This window comes from Astyanax mexicanus, chromosome 15, assembly GCF_023375975.1.
Source record: "Astyanax mexicanus isolate ESR-SI-001 chromosome 15, AstMex3_surface, whole genome shotgun sequence".
Classification (NCBI taxonomy): domain Eukaryota; kingdom Metazoa; phylum Chordata; class Actinopteri; order Characiformes; family Acestrorhamphidae; genus Astyanax; species Astyanax mexicanus.
Window position 1 is genome coordinate 43,741,680 of NC_064422.1, and position 16,981 is coordinate 43,758,660.

The window sequence follows — 16,981 nt, forward strand, 5'->3', positions numbered from 1 at the left end:
TCACTACAGACCTCCAAACGTCATGTAGCTTTAGCGTTTATCACTACACACCTCCAAACTTCATGTAGCTTTAGAGTTCATCACTACACACCTCCAAACTTCATGTAGCTTCAGAGTTCATCACTCACTACACACCTCCAAACTTCATGTAGCTTCAGAGTTCATCACTACACACCTCCAAACTTCATGTAGCTTCAGATTAGTTCATCACTCACTACACACCTCCAAACTTCATGTAGCTTTAGAGTTCATCACTACACACCTCCAAACTTCATGTAGCTTCAGATTAGTTCATCATTCACTACACACCTCCAAACTTCATGTAGCTTCAGATTAGTTCATCACTCACTACACACCTCCAAACTTCATGTAGCTTCAGAGTTCATCACTACACACCTCCAAACTTCATGTAGCTTCAGAGTTCATCACTACACACCTCCAAACTTCATGTAGCTTCAGAGTTCATCACTACACATCTCCAAACTTCATGTAGCTTCAGATTAGTTCATCACTCACTACACACCTCCAAACTTCATGTAGCTTCAGAGTTCATCACTACACACCTCCAAACTTCATGTAGCTTCAAAGTTCATCACTACACACCTCCAAACTTCATGTAGCTTCATCAACAACAGTAGAGTGTAGAGTGGTGTAGAGTTCAAATATGTTTGGATAAATTGTGGAATGCAAATAAGCTTGCATAAAAGATCAATGTCCAAAAAAAGAAAGAGTGAAATATAGATTAAATATATAGAGAGAAGAATAGAGAACGAGAGAGAAAGAGAGACAAGCAGTGAAAAAGAGAGAGAGATAAAGGGTGAAAGAGAAGTAGACAGAATGAAAAAGAGAGACAAGTAAAGAGAGAAAGATAAGTAGAAAGAAAGACAGAAAAAGATAGAGACAAGAAAAGAAAGAGTGATAAGAAGAGAGAGAGAGAAGTAGAGAGAAAAGTAAAGAGAAAGAAAGAGACACGTAGAGAGAGGATGACAACTAGAGAGAAAGAAAGAAAGAAAGACAAGTAGAGCGAAAAGTAAAAATTAAGAGAGAAGTTGAAAGAAAAAGAGAAAAAAGGAAAGACGTAAAGAGAGTGAGAAAAGTAGAGAGAAAGAGAGAAGTAACGCGCAAGAGACAAGTAGGAAGAAGTACAGAAAGAAAGACAAGTCAAGAGAGAAAGACAAATAGAGAGAAAGAGAGGGAAGTAGAGAGAAAGATAAAGACAAGAAAAGAGGGAAAGAGAGTGATAAGTAGAGAAAACCGAAAAGAGAAAGAGAGAGACATGTAGAGAAGAAGAAAGAGAAGTAGAGAAATTAAGAAGAGAATGCAAGATTTCAAGAACTTTGAAAGTGTCCTCCAGTGCAGTCGCAAAGGCCTTCAAAAATGGTATGATGAAACTGGCTCTCATCAGGACCAGCCCAGAAAAGGAAGAGCAAGAAAAGCAAGAGTTATTCAGAGTTACCAGCCTCAGAAACTGCAAGTTAATAGCAGCCAGATATGAGACAACAGACATAACAATCTGAAAGTTAGTGATGCTGTAGAAAATCCAGACATTATGTAAGTTGTGAACTGCAGGAGTAAAGTCACCCTTTGGCTCGGTACGGTCCTGAACTCAATGCACTAAAGCGAAGCTCTCTTTAAGGTGTCAGAGTCAGTGCGCCGCCGAGTCTTCAGCTCTTTTTCCATCACCTCTCGCTCTGTGGCTTTGCAGCCTCACAGCTCTGCACTGAAAAGCATGATGACTCTGAGGAGCACGCTTGAACTGATTGCCTGCAGTTCACTCAGAGTCAACAGCAGTCTGCAGTCTTTTCCTGAGTGGAGAGCTGGAACTAGCGCTGGACCATTCAAACAATTACATTACATTACATTACATTACATTACATTAACGGCATTTAGCTGATGCTCTTATCCAGAGCGACTTGGTTATTCCTGTTACAGATTTGGGCCAATGTAGTGTTAGGAGTCTTGCCCAAGGACTCTTATTGGTGTAGCACAGCTTTCAGTCACCCAGACCAGGAATTGAACCCCAGTCTCCCACACTGAAGCTCACTGGCAGGTGGCGGTGTTATCCACTGCACCACACCAATGAACCACAATTAATTCAGTTAATTCAATCAATTGTTTTTGAATTAGAGTTTCTTTTAAATGGTGTGAATAACTCTTTTATACACATATTTTTTGTGTGCTTTTGTATTTGTTTTTGTACACTTAGGTCTTGATTACCCCAGAAACCATTAATTTTATGTAAATTATTCCAAAAAGTTTGGTGTTAGGTAGTGCTGTGCGATATGACGATAAATATTGTGGGGACGATAGAAAAGTGTCTATCGTGCTACTTACCTTCTATTGTCTCTATCGTTTCTACAGTAATTTCAGCAATTATTCATGCAAATATATAAAGTAGGCTAAGATGAAATGTATTGGCGTGGTCACTTTGCATAAACTCAGTTTATATAAGTAATAATGAAGTAATCTTCGCAAAAAAAGCTTCATAATGTGCATTTGTGACGTGACGCTGCTTATGAATAACTGAAAACATACTCAAATGTGGTATATCATGATATATATCATTATGATATAAATATTATATTATATTATATTATATTATGATCATGATATAAATTCCGTACCGTAATATAGAATTTTTCCCATATCGCCCAGCACTAGCGTCAGGAATAATATGCTTCTATGAGCTGTTTGATATAAGTACTTTCAAATAATGAATTTTGTGCTTCTATCACAGTTAGGCATTAACTAGCTTATTTGTGTTTTGTCATGTAGCACAAGCTAACACTAACAGGGCATGGCCAGCAACTGCTTATTTGCATAAAAGTGACAGAGATTAGAGTGCCAGTTTTTCGAAGAAAAAACAGTATTAGATGCTAAGTATTAATATGATCAAATTAATACAATATATCGCAATATTGATACATAATCTCATAATCCCTATTTCATATCACGGTTTTATTGTTTTATTGTACGGTTTTGACTCAACTGAAAATCAATGTAAAAGTAACAAAAGTTTGATATTTGAGGGCTCTAAATAGTGCTGCTTGTTACTATTTTACATCTAATTTTACATGTTTATATCTACAAATTAAAATAACTGGGTCACATTTTTGCCCTGTTTCCTGTCTTTTCTGAGCTTTTTTCGTGTTTATTCACCTTTCTTTTCCATGCCTGTGTGATTTTTCCCTACGTTCTCCCCTGCACATTGCCCTGTGTGTTCTTTCGCATCTCCGCTTAAGCCCTGTGTTCCCTTTGTGACTATCTGTAGCTCCACCCCCTTGTTACCTGTTCCCATATATATAGCCCATTTGTGTCTGTGTTCTGTTGTCAATTTTTGTGCGTTTATCACGTCAATCAGGTTGTTTCTTTGTATTCTGTCTTATTGTATCCGAGTACTTTTGTTGTTAAGTTTTTGTTTTATTTTTGTTTTAGGTTTGTAAATAAATTACCAGGGTTCTTGCATAATTATAAACGTCAAATTTAATGTTTTTTAAGACCTCGATAAATATAATTTAAGACCCAAAAATGTAGTCATAATTTCTTTATTTCTCTCCCCGGTAATGTTAGCTAACTTTCTGCTGACATTAGTATGTTAGCTAACTCGTCGCTAATGTTAGCTAGCTCTCCGCTAACCTTAGTTCCATCCCTGGTAACGTTAGCTAGCTCGTTTAAGCTATTTAAAGTTAGTATATTAGCTAGCTTGCTGCTAACATTAGTTAGCTTGCTGCTAATGTTAGTATGTTAGCTAACTCACCTCTAATGTTAGCTAGCTCTCCGCTAACCTTAGTTCTATCCCTGGTAAGGTTAGCTAGCTCTTTTAAGCTATTTAAAGTTAGTATGTTAGCTAGTGTGCTGCTAACATTAGTTAGCTTGCTGCTAACATTAGTATGTTAGCTAACTCACCTCTAATGTTAGCTAGCTGTCCGCTATCTTTACTCCTATCCCTGGTAATGTTAGCTAGTTTGCTTTAGCTAGCTTAAGCTAAAAAACTAAAATTAGTATGCTAGCTAGCTTGCCGCTAAAATTAATATGTTAGCTAAATTTAAGCTAAACTTAGTTCTCTCCCCGGATTAGATGTTTACAATGTGCCACTATGTTTTCCTACAGGCATTAAACGATTTAAATACCCAGATTTAAGACTTTTAAAGGACCTGCAGGAACCCTGATTACACGCATTCACGTCTGCTAAATAAAAACGTCTTTTTCAGTCGTTTTAAAATAACTAAAAAAAAACGAATAAATGTAAAGAATATCAAGATGAATTAGTTTTTAACAATATCACCCAGCCCTAGCTGGAACACACACAGATTGCTACGCACTAAACCACAGCGCACATAAGGCAAGGCAACTGCTGGCCGCTTGCTCTCTCAGCATTAGGCGTTGAAGGGTAAATGGAGCGGTTGAGACAGGAGAGAGAAAGAAAAGACAAAGTTCCATTAGAAGCCGGCGAGATCATAAGAAGAACACCCGTTCCAGAACGAGTTCCCATGGAGACAAGTGGCTTGGCATACAATGTAGGAGAGAGAGAGAGGCAGAGCGAAAGGAATAAAGAGAGGGGCAGAGGGGAGATGAACGTGGGATGGGTGGGTGCAATGGGACAGTCTATTGAAAATTAAACCCAAAAAAATGCAAAAAAAGAGAGAATAATAAATAAAGGAGAATCTCTTTCCTTTCAGAGAGACACTGCAGACATTTCAGTCATGGCATGGTGATACCAGAACATCCATCACACTAGGGGTGTGCCATGTCGTATCGTAGATGATAATATCATGTTTTTCAAAAAGATACAGAAAAATCTGTAATGTGTATTTTTAAGTTTGCAGTTTGTATGCATGCAGTAAATGTGCAACATGTCAAGTTTTTTTAGGAAACAGAAAAAAACATATGTTAGTTGTTATAGCTATTAAAAAAATAACAATTGTTTAAGAGGATTTGGTTTTAGTTTATCATACAGTTGAGCAGCAGAACCAACCAGAAACAACCCTAATTTAACATTCTATAAATATTGATAAAAAAAAACTGTTTTTACATTTTAGCAGCCACAAATTGTAGCATTTTACTGACTAAAATGCAGACAAAAAATAAGACTTAATGATAAGACTAAACTCTGCAATATTTATAGCTTGTGGTCTTAATTAATAAGACAAAAAACTTTATATTATGGTAAAATCTTATCAGTTGCCAATTGGAGACAAGCCCTGGATAGTGTAGATTATTTCAATGAAGGTAGTTAAGTCCAGGAAAGCTATTAAAATTACCTAAATTATATTTTATTTGGATTATATATAATAAATTATCTTTAGTCACACTCTTGACTTAGATCATTATCTTAAAGAGGTATAATCAAACAATCCCAACAACTGAGGGTGGAGGAAGGTGACGATTTTTGTATAGTGGTAGTGCTACTGATTTTATGATACGATATGATGTTATTTCTTTTGATTTATCACCAAACCATCACTGATTGGTGGAAACTTCACACTAGACCTCGAGCAGTTTGGACTGTGTGTCTCTCCACTCTTCCTCCAGACTCTGCTCCCTTGATTTACAAATGAAATGTAAAATGTACTGATGATCAGTGATGGTTTGGAGAGTCATGTCTGTCATCTGCTGGTGTTGATCCACTGTGTTTTATTATCAAGTCTAAAGTCCGTGCAGTTTTGTTTTCCCACAAAATATTACAGCACTTCATGCTTCCCTCTGCTACTGACAACTTTTATGGAGATGCAGATTTCATTTTCCAGCAGGACTTGGCACACTGCCCACACTGCCAAAAGTACCAATTGGTCTTACATAATATTAATTTTTTTTTGCGGGTTTTCATTGCCTGTAAGCCATAATCATCAACATTAAAAGAAATAAACACTTAAAATAGGTCACTCTGTGTTAAATACATCTATATAATATATGAGTTTCAGATTTTAAACTGAATTACTGAAATAAAGTAACAATCAGTGAGATGCACTAGTACGTCAGTGTGTTATTGGACGACTCATCATGAAATCTTAGCATAATGTAAATAACAAAATGATAAAAAGTGAAAAATGTCAAAAACAGAGATAAGGAAGTGCAGTGGTGGCTAATCATAAGTTAGAGAACTGAGTTATCAATGACAGGGTTGTGGGTTCGATACCTGGATACAGCAAGCTGCCACTGTTGGGCACTTAAGCAAGGCCCTTAACTCTCATTAATTGAAAGGATGTGGTTTCGGACCCTTTCGCCACTTGCCTGTGGGCACGGACACTTTTAGCCAGACACTACCGGTCACCATCATCATTATCACCTGCAGCCCTGTCCAGCCTCTCTTGAACTCTATAATATATAGCTTTTTTCTCATCTCAACCCCCTGGCCTAATGGAGGCCTGACGAAGAGGCCTAAAGGTACCTAACCTGTATCTCTGCATCGCTCACGTCCAAACTCTTAACTACTCGACCTCGAGGAGAACTTAAAGTGTTTACTCGGCTCCTCCGGCCCTGCTCGCTATAAACTCCTGCCCTTTATGGAGTGCAGTAAAGGGGGGAGAAAATGGAAACCGAGGAGCATGTCCATGTCCAGCTCTTTGATCTGTGTTCCTTTTGAACTACTTCACTTATTTAAAGAGTGAAGAGCGAGTTGCGCTTCGCCCAAAGTATTGTCCTCCCTCTCTGTCTTTCTCTCTCCTTCCCTCCCTCCCTTTTCCTTTCACTCTGCACTCCTCCACTTTGCTCTTTATCTCCTTTCCCTCTGTCTCTTTCTGTGCCCAGCTTTTTTTCCCCTGTTGGCATGGCTCCTGTTTGTTTTCAGCCATTTTGGGGACTGGCAGTGCTCGTAACAAACTGCTTAAATGGCGTCCTCTCCCTCTCTCCCTCTCTCTCTCTCTCGCTCCCTCTCTTCCTCACTCATTCTCTCTCTCTCTCTCTCTTTCACTCACTCAGTCACTCTCCCTCCCTCCCTACCTCCTTCTCTTCCCTTCCCTTCCCTTCCTCACTATCACCACCAGGCTTTGTGTATGAGGAGTAGAGAGTACAGAGAGTAGCCTGTGCATGTGTGTGTGTGTGTGTGAGTCTGTGTTTGTTTGGGAATAACAATAGTTCTCGATATGAAAAAAGAAAAAAAAAGAAAAAGGGGGACTTAGAATTTTGGAATTCTGCAATTAGAACAGGGATGGGAAAAGGGGGTGATGATGGGTGTGGGTAAAGGGGTAATGGGGCAAGGGGATAGCTAGAATTGCTGGAATGGAGGGACGAAGGGAGGGAGGAATGGGGGGAGATGGAAATGCGAAAACAGCCCAGAATCCTGTGTCCGAGGCGAGGCAAAGCAAAGTGTGAGGAAAAGAGAGAGAGAAAGGGAGAGAGAGAGTGCGTTGCGTGGCGAGCAGGAGAGAGGGAAAGAGAGCGAAAGAGAGAGAGAGTCAGAGTGTGAGAGTCGTTCCTGCCCTCTGTCTCTACATAGTGCTGCCTGTGAGTCTGTGTGCGCGCGAGAGAGTGTGTGTGTGCGAGTGCGAGTGCGCGTCTCTTTCGCTGCCTGGGCTGTGCTCTGCTCCCTCACTTGCGTGTGTGAGAGTGTGTGTGCGCACATACACACACACACACACTTGGGCACACGCAGACAAGCACACACACACACACACACACACACTCACAGACCGAGGGAGGGAGTGTGTGTGTGTGAGAGAGAGAGCAAGAGAGCTAGAGAGAGAGAGCAAGAGCGAGAGAGGTAGAGAGAGAGAGAGAGCGAGAGAGAGAACACATCGCAGCAGAGATGCAGCAGGAGGGTTTCCGAGGTACGTTGTCTTGTTGTCGTGTGCTTGCCTCGCAGACTCGGGAGAGGCTGACTCTCTTTTTTCCTCTTCTTTTTCTCATCCGTCTCTCCTTCCTGCTTCAGGCGCTCCTCCACCGCTGCCATATCCATGTTGTTTTGGTTCTGCGTGGACATCCGAAATGAGTGCTGTCCTGTTTGTGAGTGCGTATGTGAGTCCGTGCGGCCGCATGAGCGTGAGTGCGCGAGAGTGTGTGTGTGCGCGAGAGTGTGTGTGTGTGTGTGTGTGTGGTGCTAAACAAGGCCTGCCTCCCTTATCCTCTCCTCTTGTGGCTGAACCACGCAGTTCTTTTTCAGGGCCGATGAGTCGCTCACATAGAATGAAACTGGCCTGAAAAGAAGAGAAAAGATGCTTTTAAGATTTTTACATGTTTGCAGGTTTAAATGTTTACAGGTTTACTGTGAATGTGGCACTCTGGGGTATTTCTGAAGCGTTACGGAAATTACAGAAATTAAATGGCATGGCTGGAAGTGGGCAAGTTTGGTTTTAGTAAGCAAAAATGTTTAAAAGATTTAAGAAAAGAATAATCATGTTTGTCATTTCCAGGACATGCAACTAAAATTAACTAATATTCACTATTATTTATCATATTTCTCATCATCTTATCTGTATTATTTTTTAACATCAGAAATATTCATGATGCCTAAAGGCCACAGAACTCAGACTGATAGGAATCATGACCAAGCATTCAGCAGTTTGCCCTTTTAGTGTTACGAAATGTTGTAATGGGTGTGGGTTTGGGTTTTTACTGAATTCTTAGTCACTTGGACTCTGTCACTGTATTGTTTTGGGTTTTTCTGCAGTATATAGATTCGACAACATATGGTTCTCTATAATTTTCATGTAACATGCATGCTAAAACTCAAAAGAGGGATATATGTTCTCTAGATCTCTAAATTACTGCATTTTAAATAAGATTATACTATGTTATTCCTTACTTCTGTGACAGCTCGAAGACAAGCTCAGTCAAAAATACAAAATGAACAATAAAATAACCTACCTACTTTAGTTGTTTCCTTAAGATTGCATTCACTTTTACATTTCCTGAGGTTTAACTTACATAGAGGCCAGCTATACTATATAAATATATACAGCTCAGGAAAAAAAATAAGAGATCACTTAAAAAATTATTATGCATTTTTCTTTGATTTTACCAAATTGAAAACCTCTAGAATATAATCAAGAGGTTGATGATCACAAGCCATCAAACTAAACTGAACTGCTTGAATTTTTTGCACCAGGACTAAAGGCATACAGTTATCCTAAAGCAGTGTGTAAGACTGGTGGAGGAGAACATGATGCCAAGATGCATGAAAAAAACTGTGATTAAAAACCACCAGGGTTATTCCACCAAATATTGATTTCTGAACTCTTAAAACTTTATGAATATGAACTTGTTTTCTTTGTATTATTTGAGGTCTGAAAGCTCTGCATCTTTTTTGTTATTTCAGACATTTCTCATTTTCTGTAAATAAATGCTCTAAATGACAATATTTTTATTTGTAATTTGGGAGAAATGTTGTCTGTAGTTTATAGAATAAAACAACAATGTTCATTTTACTCAAACATAAACCTATAAATAGCAAAATCAGAGAAACTGATTCAGAAACTGAAGTGGTCTCTTAATTTATTCCAGATATAATTCTTTTTATATATATTGCCCTGTCCAAGCTAAGGTAAAGGTAAAAGGCGACAGTAAGCATTATGCTTTCTCTGTTGTTTTTTTTTCCTCAGTGAAAACCCCTCTGACTCATGCTTATTATGAGGTATTATTAAAATAAAATAAAATTAGATAATGAAATCATGAAATAAAAGCTCTTAGGATTGGATTATCTTTTAAGTGGACTAAAGTGTTATTTGATGATTTCATTATTTAGAATATAATGAGCAAAAGTCAAAAAGGTTTCCATATTAACAACAAACACAAGCGCACTATAATATGCTTTTTTTAAACAGCCTTTTTTTCTTACCTTAGACAGGACAAAGTATGCCAGGCCAAAGTATGTTATTATTGTAACACGGTATAACACTGTATTTCAAACTTCTCGTCTCTATATCAGCCAAGTTAACCCTTCACTGCAGCTGAAACTGAACACAATCTTGTGAAAACCACTAAATACTGTAAATACTGTATTATTGATAAAGATGTTTTTATGTTTTGTGCCTAAGAGGAAGCAGGTAAAACCACTGTAGTAAATAACCCTCGGTATCGATATACAGCTCTGGAAAAAAATTCATTTTCTGAATCAGTTTCTCTGATTTTGCTATTTTTAGGTTTATGTTTCAGTAAAATGAACATTGTTGTTTTATTCTATAAACTACAGACAACATTTCTCCCAAATTCCAAATAAAGATATTCTCATTTAGAGCATTTATTTACAGAAAATGAGAAATGGCTGAAATAACAAAAAAAGCTGAGCTTTCAGACCTCAAATAATGCAAAGAAAACAAACAAGTTCATATTCATAAAGTTTTAAGAGTTCAGAAATCAATATTTGGTGGAATAACTCTGGTTGTTTTTTAATCACAGTTTTTTTCATGCATCTTGGCATCATGTTCTCCTCCACCAGTCTTACACACTGCTTTTGGATAACTTTATGCCTTTACTACTACTTTTCCAGAGCTGTATACGCCATGTTAACCCTTTAAAAGTGAAGTAAAAGTGAATGCAACATTGAGGGATCAACTTAAGTAGGGTAACTAAATTGAAATTGAAAGCATACTTGATTAGTTACAGTATTTATCATGTTGTTGAGATGTTTTGTTTAGTGCCTAAGGAGTCATATGGAAAACATGGTTGTAATGAATAATAGTTTTATAGTGTTATTTTAAGATTCATTATGTATAATACATGATAAGTACAAGTCATCGGGGTTTCCCTATCACCATTAAACAGCTTTTTACACTAATTTAACACTAAACAAGTTGGGAAATTGACTGTGTAGGTTTTGATAGGGCAATTTGTGCCTGGCCTACATGTTTTGCTGTATGTTTTAACTCTTTAGTGCAACTTTAGCCTATTGTTTTAGTATACAACAAGGACAGTATAATGCCTCAAACACTCTTGCTTTGCTGTAAAATGCTATAACACTGAATTTGGCGATCCTTATTTCTATTAAAGCCTAGTTAACCTCTTGAGAAAACAAAAATCGAGTAATTAAATTAAGTATAATTCATAAGTCACTGTATTTTTCATGGAGCTGCTCTGCTTTCTGTTCACCAAACCCAATGGAAACATACTGTAAAGAACAGTAAAGAATAAAGTGTTATTTCATGATTTTATTATTTAAAATTATTTTATTATTTAAAAAATAATGAGTTAGAAGTCAGAGGAGTTTCCCTAATATTAACAAAAACAACAGAGACAGTATAATGCCTCAACAGCATTTTTCTTATAGGTCAATATATAGGTGTATGCTTCTAAATAAACTAATAAGTTAACCCTTCACTGCAATGCAATCTTGATAAATCAACTAAAATATGTCATTTAATTTAGCCTCTAATTGATGAGTTTCAGTATTTAATGAAGCTGTTTGATTTACAGAACCAGTCAAAAGTTTGGACACACCTTCCTATTCAGTGTTTTTTTTTTTCTTTATTTCTGTATTCAATGTATTTTCTACACTGTAGATTAATAATAAAGACATAAAAACATATAAGGGGCACTTATGGAATTTAGGTTTACCTAAACCACATGAACTGAGATGGTGATTTGAGGTGATTTAATTGGGATGAGCTGGAGCTTCACAGTATGAAGGAAAAGCAGCAACTATTGTTCAGCACCTCCAGGAACTCCTTCCTTCAAGTCGCTGAGAAAACTATTCCAGGTGACTCTCCCTCATGAAGAGTGTGCAGATCTGTCCTAAAGTATAATTCGAACATACTGTGATTTGTTTAAGACTTTTTATTTATAGAATAATTCTGCGTGTGTTCCTGTATAGCTGTAATATAGTCTTTAATATTACATTTACAATGTAATATATGTAAAATATATATATATATATATATATATTTTAAAAAGAAAGAAAATACATTGAATGAGAAGAGGTGTGTCCAAACTTTTAACTTTTGTTTTTTTGTAATAATTTAGAATACATATTATTTTTTAATAATAGTGCAACATAATAAGCATAAGTTATAAGTTAATAATAACAACAGAGGCAGTATAAGGCAACAAAAATGTTTTTGATAGCTTAGAAAGGAAAAGGTTGCTTGGCCTCCATTTTTTTTTTACTTTAATATGCAATTACAATGTATTTTGGACTGCCTATATCTGTAGAAGTCAATTTAACCATTTAAAGTGCACTTCCATTTTGAGCAAAATAAGATTAATTGATTAGTTACAGTACTTTCGATTGAGTTGTTTAGTTTTGTACTTAAGAAGTCATATGCGAGCCACTGTAGTAAATAACATGGTATTATTACATTGTACTTAGGACTCCCTATGTCTATATATATCTATGTAAGCCAAGTTAACTCTTTAGTGAATGCAACATTGAAGAAACAACTAAAGTAATGTAACTGAATTAAGCACAATTGATTAGTTACAGCAGTTTAATTGAGCTGTTTTGTAGTAAAGAAGAAAGTGATATTTTACTATTTTAACATTGAAATAATAATTCAAAAGGATGTTTAAATAATAAAAAGTATAATACTTAATCAATATATTTAATATAAGCATTAGTTAAAAGGGTTTTCTTATCAACAACGACAACAACAGAGACAGAAAGATAGATCAAACATCTTTTTTCCTTATAACTTCAGTACCAGTCAAAAGTTTGGACACAACTTTGTATTTAATGTTTTTGCTCTACATTTTAAATAAACACATAAGAAATCTTGTAGTAACCACAAAACTATTATCTGGAGAGCTGTTAATTTGCGGTTTCTGAGGCTGGTAACTCATACACGTTTTAACTAATACATTTCAGTGTTTTTTTTCATGACTTTTCCATGCCTTCAAGGCAAACTATCATGACCATACGATTTTTAAAACATCAGTGCAGACATGGACAATAAAGCCAAAAATCAACTAAAACTATAATCGAAATTGTTTATTGGTTTTATAATCGAAATTGGCCTAAAATGAATGAATTAGAATGAATTAGACACATTTTTGACACACAATCTTAAATAGTAAAATGTGTGTCAGATCCTGAGAGCTCCATTGCGGAGGGCTTAATTACTGAATTAACTCAAAATATAGATTTTCTCCATCAATAAACTGAAATACAAAGATCTGTAGACCAAACTTCCTTGGCTTTACCAGAACATATTGGGTATTTTTATTTTTCCAAAACTTATCCAGACCTGGAAATTGCTATTTTCGAATTCTCTGACGTTTCCAGGTTTTTTATGAACCCTGTATCTTGTGCAACAGAGGGAACTCTTGATCTTCCTTTTCTTTTATGGAGTGGACCTGATGAGTGCCAGTTTCATCATTTATAAATTTGATGGTCTTTGTGACTGAGAAAATGTCAAGATGTGCACAGCTGTCATCATGCTACTTTAAAAAATTCTCCAAATCTTTGAATGACTTTAGTATTAATCTTTAATAAAAATAAATAAATAATGAAAAAACACTCAATTTTCGATGTGTCCAAACTTTTGACTGGTGCTGTATGACAGGACAGCATGAAAGGGTATAACATCGTATTTGGGACATCATATATCTGTATAAGCCAAGTTAACCCTTCACTGCATTTAGAACTAAACACAAACATGAGGAAACAACTAAACAACTAAAGTAAAGTCAATGCAGTTAATAACTGTTATTTATGCTTTTTAAAAGCATATCCTAACTTGTTTATATTACATTAATTTACATTATTTTCAAATTACATGATAAATGGACCAACATAAATGCTCAAAACTGACAAAGCATACAATCTATTTATTGAAAATGTACTGTATAACTTAACATTATCACAGGGACAGATGACAGGAATCACTTGCTGAGCTGCAACCAAGCAAACCAAGGCCCAGTCCCATTTTGTATTTGTATTCCTAGCTCTGGTTTTCAAGTGTTATCTAGCTAGCAGCTACTAGCAGTGCTCTATCTACCCCTCTATCCCAACAAGAATCGGGAAACTCTACCCCTTTATCCCAACAACAAGATTCAGAACACCCTACCACTCTATCCCAACAACAAGAATCAGAACACCATACCCCTCTATCCCAACAACAAGAATCAGAACACCATACCCCTCTATCCCAACAACAAGAATCAGGAGACCATACCCCTCTATCCCAACAACAAGAATCAGGAGACCCAACCCCTCTATCCCAACAACAAGAATTAGAACACTCTACACCTCTATCCCAACAACAAGAATTAGAACACTCTACACCTCTATCCCAAACAACAAGAATCAAAACACCTTACCCCTCTATCCAAACAACAAGAATCAGAACACCCTACCCCTCTATCCCAACAACAAGAATCAGAACACCCTACCCCTCTATCCAAACAACATGAATCAGAACACCCTACCCCTCTATCCCAACAACAAGGATCAGAAAACTTTACCCCTCTATCCCAACAACAAGAATCAGAACACTCTACCCCTCTATCCCAACAACAAAAATCAGGACACTCTACCCCTCTATCCCAACAATAAGAATTAAAACACCCTACCCCTCTATCCCAACAAGAATCAGGACACCTTACCCCTTTATCCATACAAGAATCAAAACATTCTAGCCCTCTATCCCAACAAGAAATGGGACACTTTACCTCTCTATCTCAACAAGAATCAAAACACCCTACCCCTCTATGCCAACAAGAAATTGGGACAGTCTACCCCTCTATCCAAATTACAATCAAAACACCATACCTATTTATGTCAACAAGAGATAGAACACCATACCCCTCTACGTAACACCTTACCACTCTATCTCGACAAGAATTGGGACACCCTAACCCTCTATCCCAACAAGAATCAAAACACCATACCCCTCTATCCCAACAAGAATCGTGAAACTCTACCCCTCTATCCAAACAAGAATCAAAACACTATACCCCTCTATCCCAACAAGAATCAAAACACTATACCCCTCTACCCCAACAAGAATCAAAACACCATACCCCTCTATCCCAACAAGAATCCGGAAACTCTACCGCTCTATCCCAACAAGAATCAAAACACCATGCCCCTCTATCCCAACAAGAATCAAAACACTATACCCCTCTACCCCAACAAGAATCAAAACACCATACCCCTCTATCCCAACAAGAATCAGGAAACTCTACCCCTCTATCCAAATTAGAATCAAAACACCATACCTATCTATCCCAACAAGAATCAAAAGACCATACCCCTCTATACAAGCAAAAAATGGGACACCCTACCCCTCTTCAGAACACCAATCTATCTTGACAAGAATTGGAACACCCTTCCCGTCCATCTTATCAAGAATCAAAAAACCCTTCCCCTCTATCCCAAGAAAAAGTGGGACAGTCTACCCCTCTATCTAAATTAGAATCAACACCATAACTATCTATCCCATCAAGAAATGGGACACCCTATCCCTCTATCCCAACAAAAATCAAGAGAGCCTACCCATTTATCCCAACAACAAGAATCAGGACACTCTACCCCTCTATTCCAACAACAAGGATCAAAACACTATCCCCCTCTATCCAAACTAGAATCAAAACATCATACCTCTCTATCCCAACAAGAAACGGGACACCCTACCCCTCTACAGAACACCCTACCAATCTATTTCGACAAGAATTGGGACACCCTACACCTCTATCCCAACCAGAATTGAGAAACTCTACCGCTCTATCCCAACAAAAAACCCTACCGTTAGGTGTGCACAAAACTGAGGGTTAGGGCTAAGTGGTAGGGGCAAAGGGTGAAATGGGACTGGGCTTAAGCATGGCGTTTAACATGAGCACAGTCACTAGAGCACGACTCCTCATAGAACAGAAAGAAGATACGCCACATTCTGCAGAGGGAAAGTGCTGGCTGTATAAACGTTCTGCTTCTCAGCACTTTCGAGATGCAGAGGAGTGGAAGCAGCAGGACTGCACTGGAAACCACCGCTACCTCTATACCCCTCCATACCTCCCGCCTCCTCCCACTCGCCCCTCATACAAGCGCTGTACTGCTTTTCACCGTCTCTTCTCACCTCCCCTCCCCTTCCCTTCCCTCTGGCTGCCTCAGCCGTGTTTTTTTGGCCAGGGGGTTGTGCAGAGTTCAGGATCTAGTGACAGCCCTCTTTTCACAGTCCGGCTGAGCCCGGTGGGCCCTGTCGCAGGCCGCATGGAAAGCAGTGGCCTCCATACCCGATTCTAGCGCCAGTCAGTCAGTCTGCTCCGATTCCTCCACTAACACTGCCAAATGGAAACACTTTAACCCCTCACGCCACATACGCTGCTCTCTAATCAGCTTGGACTTGTAACACTAATACTGTGGGTGGAGCATGTCGATGCTGTCAGGCAAAAAAATATATATATATTTTTTGTACTTTTTGACATAATTAGACTTAGTTTTTTACATAGTTTTAAACCAAAGGAAATGCTCCAATGACTCTAAATTAAACGTATTAACTTTGACTTAAGCAATAATGCCTATTTTTTCTTTTAAATTGATTTTGACTGGCTGGTCTCAGTGTTAAAGGCTATACCAGCAAGCCAACTTTTTCTCCGTTTTTGATAGTGGCTTTATGCTGTCAGTTATGTTATGTTTAGCAGTAGTTACTGTTATAAAAAATAATAAAATATATGCTCGAAAATGACATGGAAAGTTAGTTAGTAGGTAAGAAGTAGTCCCTAAGATTTTTTCTTTCGTGTTAAAAATCTTAGTATTCCCTAGTTTGGGAAAAACAAAATAATCTAATCAATGATATCAGTGTCCTGATGTGAGCATCACTGCAGCATCTAATATATTCATCCATAAAACAGATTGGTCTGGTTGATTTGTTGGATGTATAAGTCTCTACGTTTTAAAAGTATGTCATTAAAGAGCAACTAAACCCTAAACCATATTTTTTTTCCATTAATAGCTGAAATGTGTTCTTTAAGTGTAATAAAACATATCAGTCTTTCTTAAAATTTTTATAAACATTTCCTAACCTTTAAAAAACTCTTTTACTGTGGTAATTTCTGCCTCTCCCTCACAGGTTCAACTGTGCTTTAATGGAGAATATGCAGATCAGTCAATCAATAA

At 37.4% G+C, this 16,981-nt stretch overlaps 1 protein-coding gene and 1 long non-coding RNA gene across 2 annotated transcripts in view; one reads left to right on the plus strand and one right to left on the minus strand.

Annotated features, from left to right (window-relative positions):
- The first annotated feature begins 7,392 nt into the window (after nucleotides 1-7,392).
- zbtb4 (zinc finger and BTB domain containing 4) overlaps nucleotides 7,393-16,981 on the plus strand; it is a 29,853-nt gene continuing 20,264 nt past the window's right edge. Inside the window, exon 1 of the mRNA XM_007230746.4 lies at nucleotides 7,393-7,766. The gene's annotated coding sequence lies outside the window, so the exon portion shown is untranslated. The remainder of the gene's footprint in view (nucleotides 7,767-16,981) is intronic.
- Nucleotides 13,659-14,481, minus strand: LOC125781221 (uncharacterized). The gene is made up of 3 exons (XR_007424440.1): nucleotides 14,255-14,481; nucleotides 14,117-14,182; nucleotides 13,659-14,080 (listed from the first exon to the last, which is right to left on the minus strand). It is a non-coding gene; the product is annotated as an uncharacterized LOC125781221 (long non-coding RNA).